The sequence below is a fragment of the Lissotriton vulgaris genome, chromosome 7 (assembly GCF_964263255.1).
Source record: "Lissotriton vulgaris chromosome 7, aLisVul1.2, whole genome shotgun sequence".
In the NCBI taxonomy this organism is placed as follows: Eukaryota; Metazoa; Chordata; class Amphibia; order Caudata; family Salamandridae; genus Lissotriton; species Lissotriton vulgaris.
The window spans coordinates 1545066910-1545084829 of NC_141695.1; the positions used below are offsets into that span (position 1 = coordinate 1545066910).

At 42.5% G+C, this 17920-nt stretch overlaps 1 pseudogene across 1 annotated transcript in view; it reads right to left on the reverse strand.

The window, feature by feature from the left end:
* LOC147705975 (protein-glutamine gamma-glutamyltransferase 6-like) overlaps positions 1-17920 on the reverse strand; it is a 145258-nt pseudogene that overhangs the window by 69956 nt on the left and 57382 nt on the right. The window contains exons 8-10 of the transcript XR_015297377.1: positions 16035-16138; positions 9179-9424; positions 2144-2473 (exon numbers count right to left, since the gene is read on the reverse strand). The product of XR_015297377.1 is annotated as a protein-glutamine gamma-glutamyltransferase 6-like (transcript). The remainder of the gene's footprint in view (positions 1-2143; positions 2474-9178; positions 9425-16034; positions 16139-17920) is intronic.

A 17920-nucleotide genomic window follows, 5' to 3' on the forward strand; every position in this document is an offset into this window, starting at 1 on the left:
TCTATATGGAGTGATTAATTTGGTCCTGTCTGTCCCTTGTTTACAGACCCCTGACGAAGGGTCAAATTAATAGGACCCGAAATGCATTGGGTGTAATGAAGTTTGAGATAACTTGCAACAACTTGGCTACATAAGAATGGAATTATGTATGCAAGGAAAATCCTTTGTACAGAGTTGTGTTAAATCGAACATTTGAAATGCTCTCATGAAGACAATAAAATACATGAACTAGGATAAGAAACTTGGTGTTTCATTGTCAACTTTGCGCTCAGCCTGGAGGATAGATGATTCTACCCTCAACACTTATTAACATTATATATTTAAACACCTGTCTCGCTTTCCTTTGTCCCCATAGAAACCTATCACAAATAGATTGGACTCCCTGAAGTTGTATTTTGGTTAATTCCAGCGGTACCGCCCTAAAGTAATACATAACTCTAGGAAGGATAATCATCTGAAGCACATTGTATCTTCCCACCATCCAGAGATGCAAGCATTCTAAACAATCTATCTGTTTTTTGATCCCATAAACAATACTACCCCAATTCACTTCCATCAAATCCTGCTTTTTGACACAAAGCCTGTCTACAAACCATAGAAGACAGGGTTTTGTGTCAAAAATAAACACTGCATGAATGCAGCCATTAAAAAGAGAAAGGTTTCCAATTCTTCTCTATTTACTTTGCATTTGTGCTGCACTGTACAACACACCTGCAAAGTAGGAAAAGTTTTAAAAGTTGTCTATAGTATTTTGTACTGAAAGGGAACCCTTCCAGTACAAAACCTATTCTAGACTCACTCACATACCCTTACACTATGGCATGAAGGTGTGTGCGAAGTGATCGGGAGCAACATTCTGTATCAGCGATAGGGAGGGGGGGGGGGAGTACCCCATGTCATAGATATGGACCTATCCTGGTCACTCCCTGTCACACAACACAGTGCAGCATTATTGGGTGCTGCGCTGTGTTGGGTGACACTTTTGTAAATCTGGCACTATGGGTCTGACTTTGAGTTTTGCGGTCGGAGTAGTGTCGGTCAGGATGGTGAAGGACATTACCTCTGCTAAGCCATCTATGAACATTGATTTAATCACCTTCGTAGCAGTTCCTTTAGATGCACAAAATGTTTGCTGGACAGCCACCGCCGGTTTGATTGCCACCCACTAAACATTTTTTAATTTTTGTTTGCCAAAAACCGCTCCCAAAGTTTGGAAAAAAATAATGATCTTCAAACTCTGGGAGTTTTCTCCCTGGTCATGGGGGGATTTATTGTTTTTTTCCCTGCCCTTCGGTGCCAGGTTTTTGATGTTGATGGTGTTGATGGATAGGAAAAACTGCATTACACCATCCCCCCTAAATAGAGAGGTCGGTGTAACGTCCATCCTCTGACCGCACCTGCTTCATTGGCCTGTAGGAAGGAGTGTTCAAACAGTAGAGCCAACTGGGGCTTCACGAACGAAAACCTAAGATCCACCCTTTTTTATATGCGGTGGGCAGACCAAGGGTTTGGAGGGTAGGGTACCCTGCTACATTTGCGTCAGAGGACACCTGATTGACAAACTCTAAATCAGGGCCTTTAATTTTTTATAGAACCCCCTACACGAGTCCTAGTAGGAGACTTGGGGCTCCTTTTATCGCCAGCTATCACATTGCTCAGAGTTAACCTTCTGCATTCCTTGCCTTATGTTTACATATATTTAGCCCACATTAATAGTTTTATATCCTGACTGGTGAGGACACTAAGGGCCCGATTCACAGAACTAACTGAAGACAAAATCCTAAACTTACTACCATTTTGGTATTCACAGAAGACACTTACTCATTTTGGTATTCACAGAAGCCACTTACTCATTTCGGTATTCACAAAAGTTAGGAGTCCTAACTTTAGGACTCCTAGATGCCTTCTGTGAATACCGAAAGTCTTCAAATTAGGATTTTTCTCAACTTTACTACTACTAAACTGTGAAAAATCCTAGTGCCTTCTGTAAATACGAAATTGGTAGTAAGTTTAGGATTTTGTCTTAAGTTAGTTCTGTGAATCAGGCCCTAATGCTCTATCCCTTGCACCATCCATGTTCAGTAACGTGAACCGTTTATGTAAATAAAAGCAAGGTCATGTTTATTGTCTTGTGAACTCATACCTTCCTTGGGACCCAGCGTGACAGCGTGAGTGCTGGACATGAATGACGTCATCTCTCTTCGGGTGTAAGTGGTGCATGCTGCATCAATGTTAACTTTCACAGCCTTGGCAGAAGAAGTGCTGTTTGTCAATTTCAATATCAAGTTGACATCCTGACCGACCACCGGGGGATTGAACTTCATGAACTTGCAGGTAACTTCTGCCACGGGTGCTACTTCCGGTCTCCTTGCAGCTACGCTGCTAGAGTCCACTTCGGCACTGAATGACGTAAACTCCTTACCATAAAGTTTTGCAGTAGCCTTTTCATACACAGCTCTCTCTTCTTTGGAACCTGGTTGGAAGACAACATAGCATTACTTTTATCATTGTCTATCAGACAGCCATTAACAATACCCCCATTTAATTTCAACGAATAATTGCTTAGGATGTGCAGCTTCCTGCAGTGCAGTAGCTCGCTGCACTCCAGTGAATGGCTGACCATTTGCCCCAGTTAGGAACTCACCGATGATGCTGGGTAGGTTTTGTATGTAAAGGTCGTTTTTGTTGGTAGAGAAAATCAGAGTCAAAAGTGAATTACCGCATGGGCAACATGGGCCGCCTGTGAGCAAACTGACTTGCCCACACCCATTTTCCCCATGCAGATGTTACAATCTGATACGCATCAGGAGATGTAGATGTCCTTTTATTAATTCCGATGAGTTTCTATTTTTTAAACACTATTTAGGGCAGTGTATTTTTGTCAGACGATATTTAGGCCACAACTTTCTGGTACCATACTGGACAGACACAGAGCTGTTACAGAGGAATATCCCCTTGTCTGCACTGCCAGCTCATACTTGCCTGCTCATGAAATGCATGAATTGTGCTCAACACTTCCGCATTCTCAGCTTCAAACTGAGTTACATAAATGAAAATGACAGCAAGGATATGACCTTTGACCTTTATATCCTCTGCAGTGATACACACAGCATTGACTACTAACATGCACACTTCTTATAGAGATAAGACAACACCTTCTGCAATCGGGTATATCAAAGGCTCCCAATGGATACTCCAATGTGTCTAATAAAGCATCCTTTTCTATCAAGGGCATGCATCTCCTTATAAGAATAAGTTAGCGTACAAATGTCTAAGAATATTCTTTCAGTACGTATGTAAGTCAGCAAACCACGGGTACTACTTTCAAGTTTTTGGAGAACCCACTCCAGTAGACATACATTTAAAGAGAACCTCCTTACTTTCAAGTTTTTGGAGAACCCACTCCAGTAGACATAAATTTAAAGAGAACCTCCATGATAATTGTGCCCCAGACTTGAAGTTGATAACCAGCCACCAGATATTTGTGGGATGTGTCTCTCATTTTCCCAGCTTGGTCCATTAATGATGTATTGCAGTCCTCAATTTGACCACTAAAATGTCAACCTTTTTTAATTCTTCCCACTGGTTGATGACTTTAATGTACAAATGACACTTGTAATCTCACCAACAATGCAAAAAGTGTGTGCCTTGATTCATACAAGCATTTCCTCACAGCAATTTTTTAATAATGGAATAAATGTGACATCCGTAAAATATGGTGGAATATAGGCACAAAAGTAGGTTGTAATGGTACCTCATTTGGCTAACTAATATGAATAGGCCTAGATTAATGTATTGAAGCCTAAAAATAAAACACCATCTGCTGCATTAACACATTAGGTACACATACCTTATTTATTGTACACAACATATGGTCAACCCCGTAAATATGAAAACACTTTGGAATCTGAAAGGAATTCAAATAGATGAGTTTTACTGGAACAAGGATTACTAGATGAAAGTGGCACAATAAGTACCTGGTTCAATAATATGAACCTTCAATGTTCAAACCCCAAATTTTACCAAATGCCAAGTCACTTGGATTCACCCTCAACACCAACCTCACTATAAAGGAACACATCGCCAAAAATACAAAGACGGCCTTGTACCAGCGCTGTGTTCTAAAGAGAGTCAAACTGTTACTTCCAGAAGGCATATTCAGAACTACTGTTCAAGCCCTCATACCCTCGCATCTGGATGGAGGTAATCCTTTAAATTTCATGGCCCACCCATCACACTGGCACCCCATAGGGGCATCCTCCACCCTGCAGTATCTCTCATCCAAGACCTGAAGAAGTATTATCATATTACCCCATATGGATAGAACTCATTTGGCTCCCCTTGCCAGCCCACACCATTATCAAAACCAGCTTTATCATTTACAAAGCCATCACAACCAGCATCCTGCTTATCTTGCAGACAAGCTTATAATTTCTGGTGGTTCTTAGCTCACTTGCAGTTAGGACATCCACAGAATGCAGACTAATAAGTGTAAAAAACAGAATGAACAAGAAGGCAGGCCTTTCTAGCTATGCACCCAGGACCTGGAACAACATCCCCATATCCATAAGGACTACTGCAATGCTGCTCTAGTATAGGAAAGAGGTGAACTCTGCGTTGCAATGCTTTAACAGTCCAGAGGCCGAGTTCCTCTCCTCAGTGAAGTAGCTAGCAGCCGCGGCCCATGGAGGGAGTTGCGGTGGGGCAGAGAGGCGGGGCGGGGAAGGGGCAGGGTGGGGGTGCTAAAAACCGGCATATGGAAAACTGGAGGTAAGTAAACAATTTTATTAATAAAACGAATTTCGTTGCGTGCCCTGCATCGCAAAATGCTTTTTTTGGCGCAGCCCTGATGCAAAATATATTTTGGATTTACAAAGCCTGGCAAAACTCTATTTGTGTGGTTGTGCATAGTATTGTAAAAAACATAAGACAAAGCAATGCAGCGCTTAGCCTTGCCCTGTATTACCTTGTATCAGGTAGACATTACATAGATGGAACATGGCTGTTCCCATGCATCCACCCATGATTTTTGAGGCAATCCAATATTTACAATGACTTGTAAACACAGAATTGCACCAAAATAGTGCATAATAGTGGCGTAATGAGGAGAAATATCTTTAATTCTCCTTGCTAATTCTCCTTGACATGGGTGCTGCATTTTGCAGCGTCCTATTACATTTGTGACTCTGGCTTAGTGCATGGGGCAGTCAGTCAATTAATAAAATCATGTGTAAGAGGGAGGACTAGAAGCACGGACCCTACCCACTTGCATGATTTGACAACTCATGTATCAGAGATGAAAAAAAGGACGCAGAGTGAGGATACATTTAAAATATGTGATCCACTCCTGACCATTAGTTTGTATTTGAACGCAGTCATGAGATCCCAGGGAGAACTGCATTCTTGATTTGGTAGTCCTGGGGCCCAAGAGCTGGGTCTTCTATGTCTGTGTTGATTTTTTATACCATTCTCAATTAATTAAGAGGTTTTACCGAGTTCAGTTTTATGATCGGGATCATAAATATATATATAGAGACCAGTTTATCCGAACCTAACCCTGTTTTGTCTAATTGGTGTCCATTTTAAATTACAATGTTCACAATTTTTAATCTGGAATATAGGCTTGCAAAACGAGCAGTGAATATTATTTAAAATGTACAAAACATGTTAGTGGGGCTATTTTAGCGTGCGGTGCAGCACATCTAAAAGCAGACTTGGAGAACCGTGGAACATTTAATGGAAGGGTTTCATATCACATGATTTCATTTCCATTTTACGACTTTAGATGTCCTTCCACTTAGTTCAATCTCATTCTCAGAAGTCAGTTGTTCCATTTTTCCTTTTCCAAAAGGGCTAAATATTTAGTCATAACCTTACCGAAACAACATAAAATAGTTTGTTATTTTCCATCCCAATCGCATTGCACAGTTATTTCTGAAATGAATGCTGCACTGTAGACACACTGCATTAAACCCTGTACTGAGACCGCCTCCGGCGGGGTGCCATCTCGGGCAGAGCCACTGTGACTGGGGCACCTGGAGGGCAGAGACACATGGGACTCATTTATGCAACTCGCTTGGTGCAGACCTCCAGGAAGTGTGGGCCAAAGAGGTCCTTAAATGCTTTATAAGACTCTGCCATCAGATAGTTTGACCCAAGGGCATTCCCATTAGCCGTACTCATAATGGTGTGCAGTCATAAACCTCATCAGTGGTCAAGGGTTTGTTTAAGGCCATCGGTCGTCATGTTCAAGACGGGCACAGCTAATGTTGTCTAGGTAGTCAGCTGACCATGTCCTACAGACAGTATTTAATAGCAGTATATCCAGCGGTGGCCACCACCAGTACATAAAATGAAAATAAAACGTGTTTTAAACCTGTTTTATTATCATTTTGTTCGAATCCCCTGAACCCGCACTCAGGACTCTAATGAGTCTTGCGGGTGGGTCCAGGGGATGACACTGCTGGTGGGACAGTGGTGCGCTCTCCCTTCACTGCGCATTAGGGGGCAGAGTTACAAGCCCTTTGCACCACTTTTGCGTCACTTTTCCCATGTTAAAAGTGACGCAAAAGTGGCGCAAGGGGCTTGTAAATCTGCCCCCAGGTATTGGACGGCCGTCTCAGGCCAGCCAAACCCCTCATGCGCAGTGAAGCTCGCGTCCAGCCTCAGCTGGGTTGATGGGGTTGGAGAGAGCAGGCACAGGCATCCAGTCTGCATGTGAGTGCAAGTTGCCGATGCTCAGGCCAATCCTGAAGCTGCTCTCAAGTGAGAGCTGCTTCAGGATTGGCCAGAGGGCAGGCTGGGCGTGTGTGCCCAGCCCCAGTTCCAGAAGCAGCAAGATCAAATGCGCTGGAGGCAGCAGCGTAAGTTTATTTTTTATTATTATCATTATTTATTTTACCCAAACCGTCTCCACCACTCCCGCCCTTTGGCATGGGACGGGCCGCTACTGAGTATATCTGCATTCAGACAACAGGCTAAGTCCTGTATACGGTGTCAAAATGCTGTCTGTATCACACAGTACTGAATGACTAGGCCCTTTGTATGCAATGCTCTGAAACAGTAGGCCCTTTCAATCCTTACGATTTATTGGGGAGTGACAATCCAAATGTACTAAAGCACAGCGCTCTATCAATGGAGCTTAAAAGGAGTAAAACGTGATTCCTTTCTTGGAACTCCTCAGGAGTTAATCAATCAATCATAGCATTTATATAGCGCACTACTCACCCGGAGGGTCTCAAGGCGCTTGTTATGCGTCATGCTTGCTGAGAAGTGGGTACCGTGAAAGACAAAAGCAGCTTTTATCACTATTCCAGAGATCCTGACCGAACACTTCTCACAGGTTTTGTTTCTGACGTATTCTGTCTCTTTTTTTAGTCCTCTGGGTTTGTATTCGGCAGCGTGAAGTACAACCTGACATGTTGAACGGGTGGCACAACCTGCAGATGTAACCCCTTACCCCAAAAGACTCCCCAGCCTGCAACCCACCTTCCCCAAATGAGAAGGCAGCATAAAAACGTGGACAGGTGTTTCTTTATTTCTGTTTACCTCTTGAGGCTGGTGTGTGCTGCATGCACACAGGGCTGATTGGGATTTGCTGCAGGGCCACAGTAAAGGGATTGATCTGAAGGTGGTTGACTTCTTACAGCCAGCGCAAACCTAACCAATCCTGGAGCTCCTCCGATGCTGTTTTCAGCATGAGAGAAGCGCCAGGATTGGTTTGAGCAAGCTAGTACAGCAGTCCTTTTGAGCCTAGATGCCTGTGCCGGCAATCCCCAGCAATTTAACACCACTGGGATTGGTGAATTCTGAAATGCCCATGTTGGGCTGTCCGTCACAAGACAGTCAGCCAATCCAACAAGCACACTCCACAGTGGCAGCCAGCCCCACAGGTCATCCTAATCATGCTGCTGCTATCATCCATGCCCTCATACTACGACACTCACTGCCTGTAATCAAATGATAATAATGACTATTCTTTATTTACAAGTATCTGCTGCGCTCACAGCAGGCGGGCGACTCTCCTCCGCCCTTTAGGAGGAACCACCACTGCTTCTGACAAACAGAAAAAAGGGTATTGGATGAATGCTTGTAAATAGTTGAACCAGTGGCATTCCAGCCCATCATTTTGCCCCCACTCTGCCACTCTAGAAAGAGGCCCACCTCATGTATATCAGTACTGACCATATTCCTCAGTCTAGTGTTTTTGACCACTTCCTACTGAATGACTGGCCATTCCCATAGTATATGTATGGAGGTACCGTGTTGCCCACATTTTCACAGCCAGTTATCATTTTCGGCTCTACTGAACTTCTTCATTTTCCATAATATGCTGTGTAAAATTGTACTACTTTAATCTGAAGGATGAACCTCATCAAAACTTCTCAATCATACATGAAGGCTTCCTCTCATGTTCTATCATCAAATTATGGTGTATCTTTCTTTTATTGCCTTTTTACTGCTTGAAGGGCTTTCTGTTAGTTAGTTGTAAGTATGATGTATGTATAAAATATAGCTTTTTTTCATCATATGTGTCTAGTATTCTAATAGCGACTCTACCATTTTAGTCCATTATCCTGTGTCATTGAATAGAAGGCATGTCTCATTTGTATGTCTTTTATTAGTCTATGTCTCTGCCATTTTATATTCAGTTTTAAGTTGAGTAAAGGGTATTATTTTTGTCCTTGCATAGAAGGAGTAGAGGATGTAGCCTTACTGCTAGAGCAGCCGACCTCGAAGCAAGGGAACCAGGTTCGAGTCCCAGCAACAATGCTCCACATCCTGTCTTTCTGGGCAAATTACTTAATCTCCCTGTGCCTAACAAAAATGAATGTGTCCTTCTGTAACAAAACTGGTGCTCATGTAAAGCGCTCTGAAACCCGATGTCTCGCGTGTAGTTTGGGCTATATAAAACAAAAACAAAAAAATATAAATTAAAATTGGGTCCAAGGTCTCAAATCTCCTTAGGACGTCCAACCCCAGACTGTTGCTCCCCAATCCTTTGAGATATTGTAGGTGTCCTTATAAGAAGCTTGTTGCTTTTATAGTCTTTCTCATCGGGTCATTTAGTGTACAGTTAAATAGACATGAGTGTAGCCTAGTGTGTGTAGGTGCACATTGTACACAAACAAAAAATTGTAAGAGTGCATTATTCTATATGCTATGAATGCTGCATTACCTTCTTTATATTTGTAATTTCCAGTGACATCTTCAAAATCGTCGCTGCCCACTGCCTTGGTCCTGGTAAACTGACCAATCGTGGTGGTGTCTGATTGAACCAGCTCCAAATCTTCATTTTCTTGATCGTATACCCATAGTTTGCGGTCTGCATTCATTTCAGAAAAAACGAAATGCCCATCATATGGCAAGTTGATATCACCATTCTTGATCGCTTTGACAGATGTTGGTCCCAGTTGGAATAATCCTATGGAGGACAGAGAGTGGTAACGTTGTCATTGAATGGTTGCACTCCATCAAGGCTTATTATGAGAAATACAATAACTTGCATCCTGTAACAGCAATTTCCTTCGGGCAGTATGAAATTAGTTACTGATAACTCAGGGGCACATTATCAAGGACCGGTGTTAAAATTATCGCCGTTTTATCGGCAGGAAACTGCGATAAAATGGCGATAATGGGCTTGATAATAGGCCCTTGTTAATTCCAATAGAAGCCCATGTTAACACAAGAACATGGGCTTCTATGGGAATTAACAAGGGCGTATTATCAAGCCCATTATCGCCGTTTTATCGCCAGTTTCCTGCCGATAAAACGGCGATAATTTTAACACTGGTCCTTGATAATATGCCCCCAAGCCTCATGTATCAGTAGGTTTGTAACTGATTCTTAATTTTCACGATATGTGGCTTCTAGGATTTATTATGAGCACATCTCACCTTTGTCCAAATCGGTGTGAGTTGCAGACCTGACGAGTTGAAAAGAAATCTCACCACACTGAATTGGGTGGGGGGGCATGAAGGGGTTGGAGCTTCATGCCGAGAGTGCACTAAAATGAAAAGGATCACCAGACTTGGTTCTGGACGGCCTAATGCACTGCTCTAGTCACTCAAAGGAGTGTAAATCAAAAAGACTTCTATAATTGTCAATAAAATTTTATCTATTCAATCAAATGTTAATCACAATATTCAAACGTCGATACAATAGACGACATCAAATTCTTGCTTGTAGTGCAGAAATTTCTTTATATGAAATCCATGGAAAATGTTCAAAATCACATAATCCCAATGTGGAGGAAACAATTCTTCAAAATCAATTCTGTTTAAAAGTCCCAATGCATTTCGGGCTTTAAGGACAGCCCTTCATCAGGGGAATCTAGAAAAACGATATCTATGTTTTAATATAAAGCAACATGTCTGCAGACGTTTATGCAACTCAAGAGGATGCGAAGAAGGCAAAATAAGGGTGATAATGGAATGAAATATGAGTAAGGGAAAGATAGAAAGGTTATCAGAATAAATTGGCAAGTATGCCAGGGATAGTCAGTGAACAGGCTGTTGAAAACGGTGAAAAAACTGTGAAAAAACTGAAACAACTGTTATATTGTGGCTCAATCAGTGAAGTTGTTCATGATTATGCATCAGCATTCGAGCAGATGATGAAAATAATAATAAATGAAAAGGGATGTGAACATGGCGTTCAGAGTTAAATGAACGGGCTTTTCAAATGAACGTCATTGGCGTGAGGTGGTAAATGCGAGTCAATAGTGCCAGGTGTTGTTTAAACATGCGTGATAAAAAAACGTCAACAATACCGTTTAGAATATTACATGCACATAACTGGTAAAGACGTATGTTAAAACTTACAAAGCGGAGAGGAATGCTCCAAGTATCATTGCCAATGGGTCCACATCACGCTAGCCCGGCTCACCTCAGATCACGCTCTGCTGAGCCAGCTACCACCGGGTTCCCGGCAAGCCGTTCTACATACGACTCTTAGTGAGTTGTTTTATCCAATTCGCTACTCTATCAATCACGTTAACTAAGTTACACTTGTTCCTTATACTCCGCACGTTTCTTTCAGAGTAAAGAACTGCCCCTCTGAAGACTACTTCTTCTTCACGTTACTATGTAATGTGTTCTGGTGACATTCCTTAATTCACACTTTCGCCACCTTCACTAATCGGTCGATAAGTGTTTTTCACTTTTGGTCTTTTCTTCGTTAGACCATTCACGTTTCTCGTGGTGTGGACCCGTTGGCAATGATACTTGGAGCATTCCGCTCTGCTTTGTAAGTTTTAACATACGTCTTTAACCAGTTATGTGCATGTATTATTCTAAACGGTATTGTTCACGTTTTTTGATCACGCATGTTTAAACAACACCTGGCACTATTGACTCGCGTTTACCACCTCACGCCAATGATGATCATTTGAAAAGCCCATTCATTTAACTCTGAACGCCATGTTCACATCCCTTTTCATTTATTATTATTTTCGTCACCTGCTCGAATGCTGATGCATAATCATGTACCACTTCACTGCTTGAGCCACAATATAACGGTTGTTTCAGTTTTTTCCCAGTTTTTTCACCGTTTTCAACAGCCTGTTCACTGACTATCCCTGGCATACTTGCCAATTTATTCTGATAACCTTTCCATCTTTCCCTTACTCATATTTCATTCCATTATCACCCTTATTTTGCCTTCTTCGCATCCTCTTGAGTTGCATAAACGTCTGCAGACATGTTGCTTTATATTAAAACATAAATACAGTTTTTCTAGATTCCCCTGATGAAGGGCTGTCCTTAAAGCCCGAAATGCATTGGGACTTTTAAACAGAATTGATTTTGAAGAATTGTTTCCTCCACATTGGGATTATGTGATTTTGAACATTTTCCATGGATTTCATATAAAGAAATTTCTGCACTACAAGCAAGAATTTGATGTCGTCTATTGTATCGACGTTTGAATATTGTGATTAACATTCGATTGAATAGATAAAACTTTATTGACAATTATAGAAGTCTTTTTGATTTACACTCCTTTGAGTGATTAGAGCAGTGCATTAGGCCGTCCAGACCCAAGTCTGGTGATCCTTTTTATTTATGATTATAGGCTTGCAGGGCCTTTTCCTTTTGCACGCAATTGAATATACTGTCCAAATTTGATTCCTTGTTCTATTTTTACCCTTTATTTGTTCAAACTGAGTGCATCCAGGTTGCTTCTGACTCTGAGAGTGCACTAAAAGACACTTCTGCACCCTCCATACTTTGACTCACCATCAACTCTCAGCAAGGTAAGTAATATCTTTTGGAGGTGGCTGCCGATGTCCTATGGTGTTTTTACACCCCTTAATGGACATCTGCTGGTCAGAGCCTTCCGGGACAAGATGGACTGCACTGGGTTCCAGCTCATCTTCCCTGCCACCTGGTGAAATTGGTTCCTCACCCGGTGACCATGGGAGGGGAGCCCATTTCATGTGACACACAGTGGCATTATGTGAGTTGGCAGGTCTGCAGTTGTGTTAGATCCCATACTAGCAATGATCTCTTTGCCTGCTCTAGTGAACTTGCAGTCTTCCAATCAATGTTTCTGATCAAACTCTTTATCTGACTAATATACAAAAGAGCACTGTCCATCGGAAACAATACCTGTAGTTTGTGAGAACTACAAAGCATAATCCTCAATTACTGGAACAGGTTTAGATGGCCGCTATAGACTGTTGTGTATTTTCAGGAAGCATGTGCATTAACCTAGTTGTATTCGTTGAGCTTTACAGATTATTTTTAGTTTGCAAGCAGAGATTTGCTTGCATACTCCACAATAAGGCACCATGGAGTACCTTGAGATACATGGAGTTATGGACATGCTTGATATTTTCAGATCTCCAAACTAATGGACCTAAGAAGCTAAAAAAATTTGGGAAACACTTGCTATAATCTTCAAAACAAAACGGAATAGAAAAGCCACAGCAAGATGATAAGAAATGAAAAACATAATAGAATCAAACTGATTAGAATTGGAAAGTGTTTATCATTTTAAATAGAACAATTTATAGACTGTCAGGCCTGTAACAGTAGTGCACTGGCTGCTGTTTTGTGATCTACATAAAGTACAAGTTCGGTTTCTATCTGGTTTCATGACGAGCAGTGTTTCTTGTAAAATGTCAAAAATGTCCTGAGATATAAAATTCATAATTGCGCCCTGAACTATCAGGCATATAGATTAGCTTTTATCTTCCCCAGTTTTACGTCTGCTTTCCCAAACCATCATGTACAGCTTGGGCAGCTGCTTTTAACACTTCAGGTGGCCTCCCCCCTCCCTCCTAACTTCTAAAACCAAATTAGTCAAAATAGTTGAGGCAGATGGGTTAACCTCTAAACAATGGCATTTCTTTTCTCCTTCCAATATTTTTGACTAATAAATTGGCCTCCAGCATCTTCCTCCACTCTTTGAGATGCAAGCCTCGAGGTGTCTTTTTCCTGCCCAGGGATACAAATGAAGGCCTACTTGGAGGCTGAGAGAGTGTTCTCCTCAAAAGGTCCCCTACATTTGAATTTAGCGTGACTGCAATGTGATGCTTATCAGAACTGACATATAGAGACAGTAAAAACATTAACATTATTAACTGCAAACTGCAGAAATCATTCACTCAAAATGGTAAATCTAGAGGACCAGAGAACATCACATAATGCAGAGATATATGTTAAATGTACACAAATTGCAGCAGATTTACAAGGAAGTGCTGCAGCGCGGCAACGCAAGCCCTTTGGCTGCGCCACGCTGTGGCACTTCCAAAGCACAGGAATGCAACGTATTTATAATAATATGTTGCATTCCTTTGCTCTCCCCTGCCTGGCGCACAAACAGCTAACATGCGCCGGCGCAGGCATCCTTGCACCATTCCTTGTAAATCTGAAAATGTGTCTTGTTCCATGGGTGTTGATTGGGAACACCCACAGCAACACTCATGGAACGCCTCTTTAACGCAAAGTGCTGAGTGTAAAGGGGCAATATTTACAAGAACAGGAAAAGCCACGCAGGGTGGCTCTTCCTGTCTATGTAAATATGGAGCAGTGAAATGTGCCACCAGTACGTAACAAAAAGAGATGTACTAGTGGCGTAGGGGGTTTGTAAATCTGCCCCATTGTATTTATTGGCAAACTGAATAGCTGTAATACCCCTTAACTGTCCATCTATTATGACTCACCTCACACTCTTAAGAAAGGTAAGTGACGTCATCATAACTGACGCCAGCTTGTGCTAAGAGATATCACCTTCTGCTACAAGTTTCTTGCAAACAGTCTTGCATTAGCTAGTTGAGATTGTCTAATCCTATATACCTCTGACTTGTGGAAGAGCGACTTGATCTCAGATGCACTTCAGTATTTGCACCAGGCCTGGTAACTGTAGTCATGTTCACCTTATCATCTGAAAACCGCGGGGCATATTATCAAGACAGGAGATAAAATTATCGCTGCGTTATCGGCAGAAAACTGCTGATAAAGCAGCGATAATGGGCTTGATAATATGCTCTATGGAATTCCAATCAAAGCCCGTGTCAGATGAGAAGACATCTAACATTGGCTTCGATTGGAATTCCATAGAGCATATTATCAAGCCCATTAACGCCGCGTTATCTGCAGTTTTCTGCCAATAAAGCGGCGATAATTGTATCTCCTGTCTTGATAATATGCCCCTAGATTTGTCAGTGCTCAATCAATCCGTTTTTTTTTAAATTTCCCCACTTCCAATGGGTCTAATCTGCAGATATTCAGTGCGTTCCCAGTTTCCTTGAATATACTGCACTGGCTGCATGTTATTATCTAGTGAATGTGAAGATCTTCCTATATTTTCCCGTGAGTTTATAGGCAGCTGTGAAAAAACAAAATACATAGGCTAATTGTCTGCAGTGTAATTGCATTCCCTAGGCGTTCTCTACACAGGAGAGTAACTGGCTCAAAGATTACACATTCCCTGGCTCCAAAGGCCATTGTCACTATTCAGTAGTAGTCACTACATTTCCATATACCTACTAATAGCTTATTCCTTTAGTTATTCTGAATTCCAAAGGCAACACGGGTGCAAATTCTTTAGGTATTTTGTCCGTATCAAAATAGGATGTTTTCTAAATGTCCTCAAATAATTATAATATAATCCACATTTCTAAAGCGCGAACCATCACCCGCTAGGATCTCCAGGCGCTTGGGGCCGTCAGGAAGATTAAGCAAGCTATTGCCCAGAGTCACATGGTGCTGGGCTAATCTGTCGCCGGTCCCGGGGATCGAACCATGATCCCCAGATTCCGGAGTCAGTCACCCTGGCCGCGGCGCCACACCTCTTCCTTAAGCGCATGATCCGTGAAAATGCAGGCCTAACCCTCTTCGCCGCCATGGCTCATCCGCAATGGCGGAGCAACGTCGCCTCACTGCCTGGCTCAAAACCAGCAAGTGAAATATAAAACAATGTCATTGTTTTATTTTTCATTTGCCGGATCTGAGCCAGCTTGCACGGGGAGCAGGGCATCGGGAGGAGGAGTGCTATGTGCACACCCTAATTGCGCATATGTGTTTGGCGTGCTGTCTCAGGCCGTCCAAAACCCACAGGTGCACTTAGGTTTCTCCAGCCCAGCTGTATTGAACAGCCAGGCTAGAGAAACACCCACAGTGTCTCTGGTCTGAGCGGATCGTCTTACCAGCCTGCCCAGACCAATCCCTGTGCTGCTTTGACATAAGAGTAGCGCGGGGATTGCAGGAAGTCTGTGATGCAGCCCCATTGCTTGCTGAAACCTAGAAGGACGAGGTGCGACGCCGGATGCAAGCAGCATCTCCAGGTAAGGGTTTTTCTTTTTCTTTTTTTATTATTACCCCCCACCCAGGCGCTCCCTCTCCCGCACTCCCTCCAACCGTCCCACTACATCTTTATTGTGGCAGTCGCCACTGCCCCTTCGATTCGGAATTCAAAATAGTTGCCATCAGACCCTCCTCCCTCAAGGAACAACATAGCTTACAAGGTTCCTGTAAACAATTCTCCTATTAATGTAAGTGTGTGTTATCTATGTAACAGGCATAGTATACCTCCACTTAGCTCCTGAGGTGTGGCATCCAGAACCTGCCATCCATCGAACTGTGGTCCCAGGTCCTTTCGTTTGAACCAACATTCATTCCAAACATGGAAGTTCCTATGTATAAAATGACAAAGTACTGGTCAGCTTCTGTCATTTCAAGCACATCACAAGAATATTTTTAAAAAACTCTGTAGTAACTGAGGATTCCCAATCTTCCATGTGAATTACTAAAGCTGTCATATATTATATTGACCAAATCCTAGAAGTGTAAGAAATTTGATGGGCCTGATTTCAAGCGCAAAATATGGTATTTACTCATTCAGGGCAATGCATTAAAATAGTCAGTCGCTCTGACAGTGAGCCCATTCTTCGCATTCAGAGAAGTCCGTTGGCACTGCGGTCATCTATTAACAGTGGCAGAAACCACTGTCACAGCTTGGTCAAATAAGTCGGACACCCGTTAAACTTTTATCAAGTTTTTTTTTAAATACAAAACCCTAAAGGGGGATTTTATTTATTAAAAAAGCAAAAAGTAATGACCACCACACCATTGAAATGTCTCCTATGGTGTAGGGGTCATTACAACATTTTAAACTGCTTCCCACTGATTGGTTTTACCCAGCGGTTACTAACAGCAATAAAAATCCTATAGCACGTTCAAGTCATTACAACAACTTGCTTTAGGTAAAGTGGTGACAGACTGGTGTAGGATTTTAAGCTTAACACCTTCCCTACTGATACACAAACTGGAGTTGGAATAGTAATTTAAACTATTCCAAAGTCCAGCGCTTCCCAAAAGCAAGTTGGTGCAATGACTTGCGTTGTAATCGAACTCAAGGTAACAACATGGTATTGACTGTGTTGTTAAGCCACATCTGTTTTGGCATGCGTGGTAACAGATGCCTAGCCCTTCCAGCTCAGCCAGACCAGGCAGAAAAATTAGCAACTGCCTATCAAACATGGGCCACAGACTTACAAGCCCAGGTCAGGGACACCCAGGAAGACACCCCTCCTTAAGGCCCCCTGGTGCATCCTTGGCACATCCCCCCTCTGAAAAAAAGAGAAAAGGCAGAAGAAAGTGGAAGTGTGGTAGTTTTTTTCCCTAAGTAGGTGTCTCAGCAGTTGTCAGACGATCCCTGGCAAGGTAATAGCATGGCACAAAACATCAGTTGTCTGCCCACGCACCTTATAATATACAAACTTTACACCTTAGATGCCTATTCCCGAAGCTCGGCTCACCCTGGAGAGCTGCTCCAGCTACAGGGTAACCATGGTCCCAAAAAGAGGGAGCCAAAAACCAAAGACACAGGATCTGGAAACAATTTGCCAGAATCAATTGACACCTCCACCCCTATCCAGGGGGATTCACAAACTCCTCAATCTCAAAGCGTCATGACCAATTCCAACAAGATAATGATGTCAACCTCAGCGGCTCCTGAGCCAACCCAACCTACTAAAGAAGCAGTTTGTGCACCTGGTCCTAGTCCTCCAATGGTAGGTTCAACATCAGCACCCATAGCACCGAAAGCAAAGGATAGTAAGGACATAACCAGGGGCAGCTTCAGTAACAATGGTGGCATCATAGGAACAACAAAGAAAACAACAATAGCTGACTACTTCCACAGACAAACTTTCCAGTCGACCCAGCCATATATTCCCTTCTCAACCATGAAATGGGGTGCCTACTGAAGTTCAGTGGCAACACTAATTCTGATGGCAGACATAATATCCCTCATAACACCATCTCCAGGAACCAAAAGAAGATGTAACCAGGTGCCTCAGCAGCCAGGAAACTGCACCATAACAGAAATGTAATCAGGAAGTCCTCCGGACAGTATGCTGGCAAACATTGAAGTTTTCCAATGTCATGGAAAACGATCAAAGAGGCGATATTCC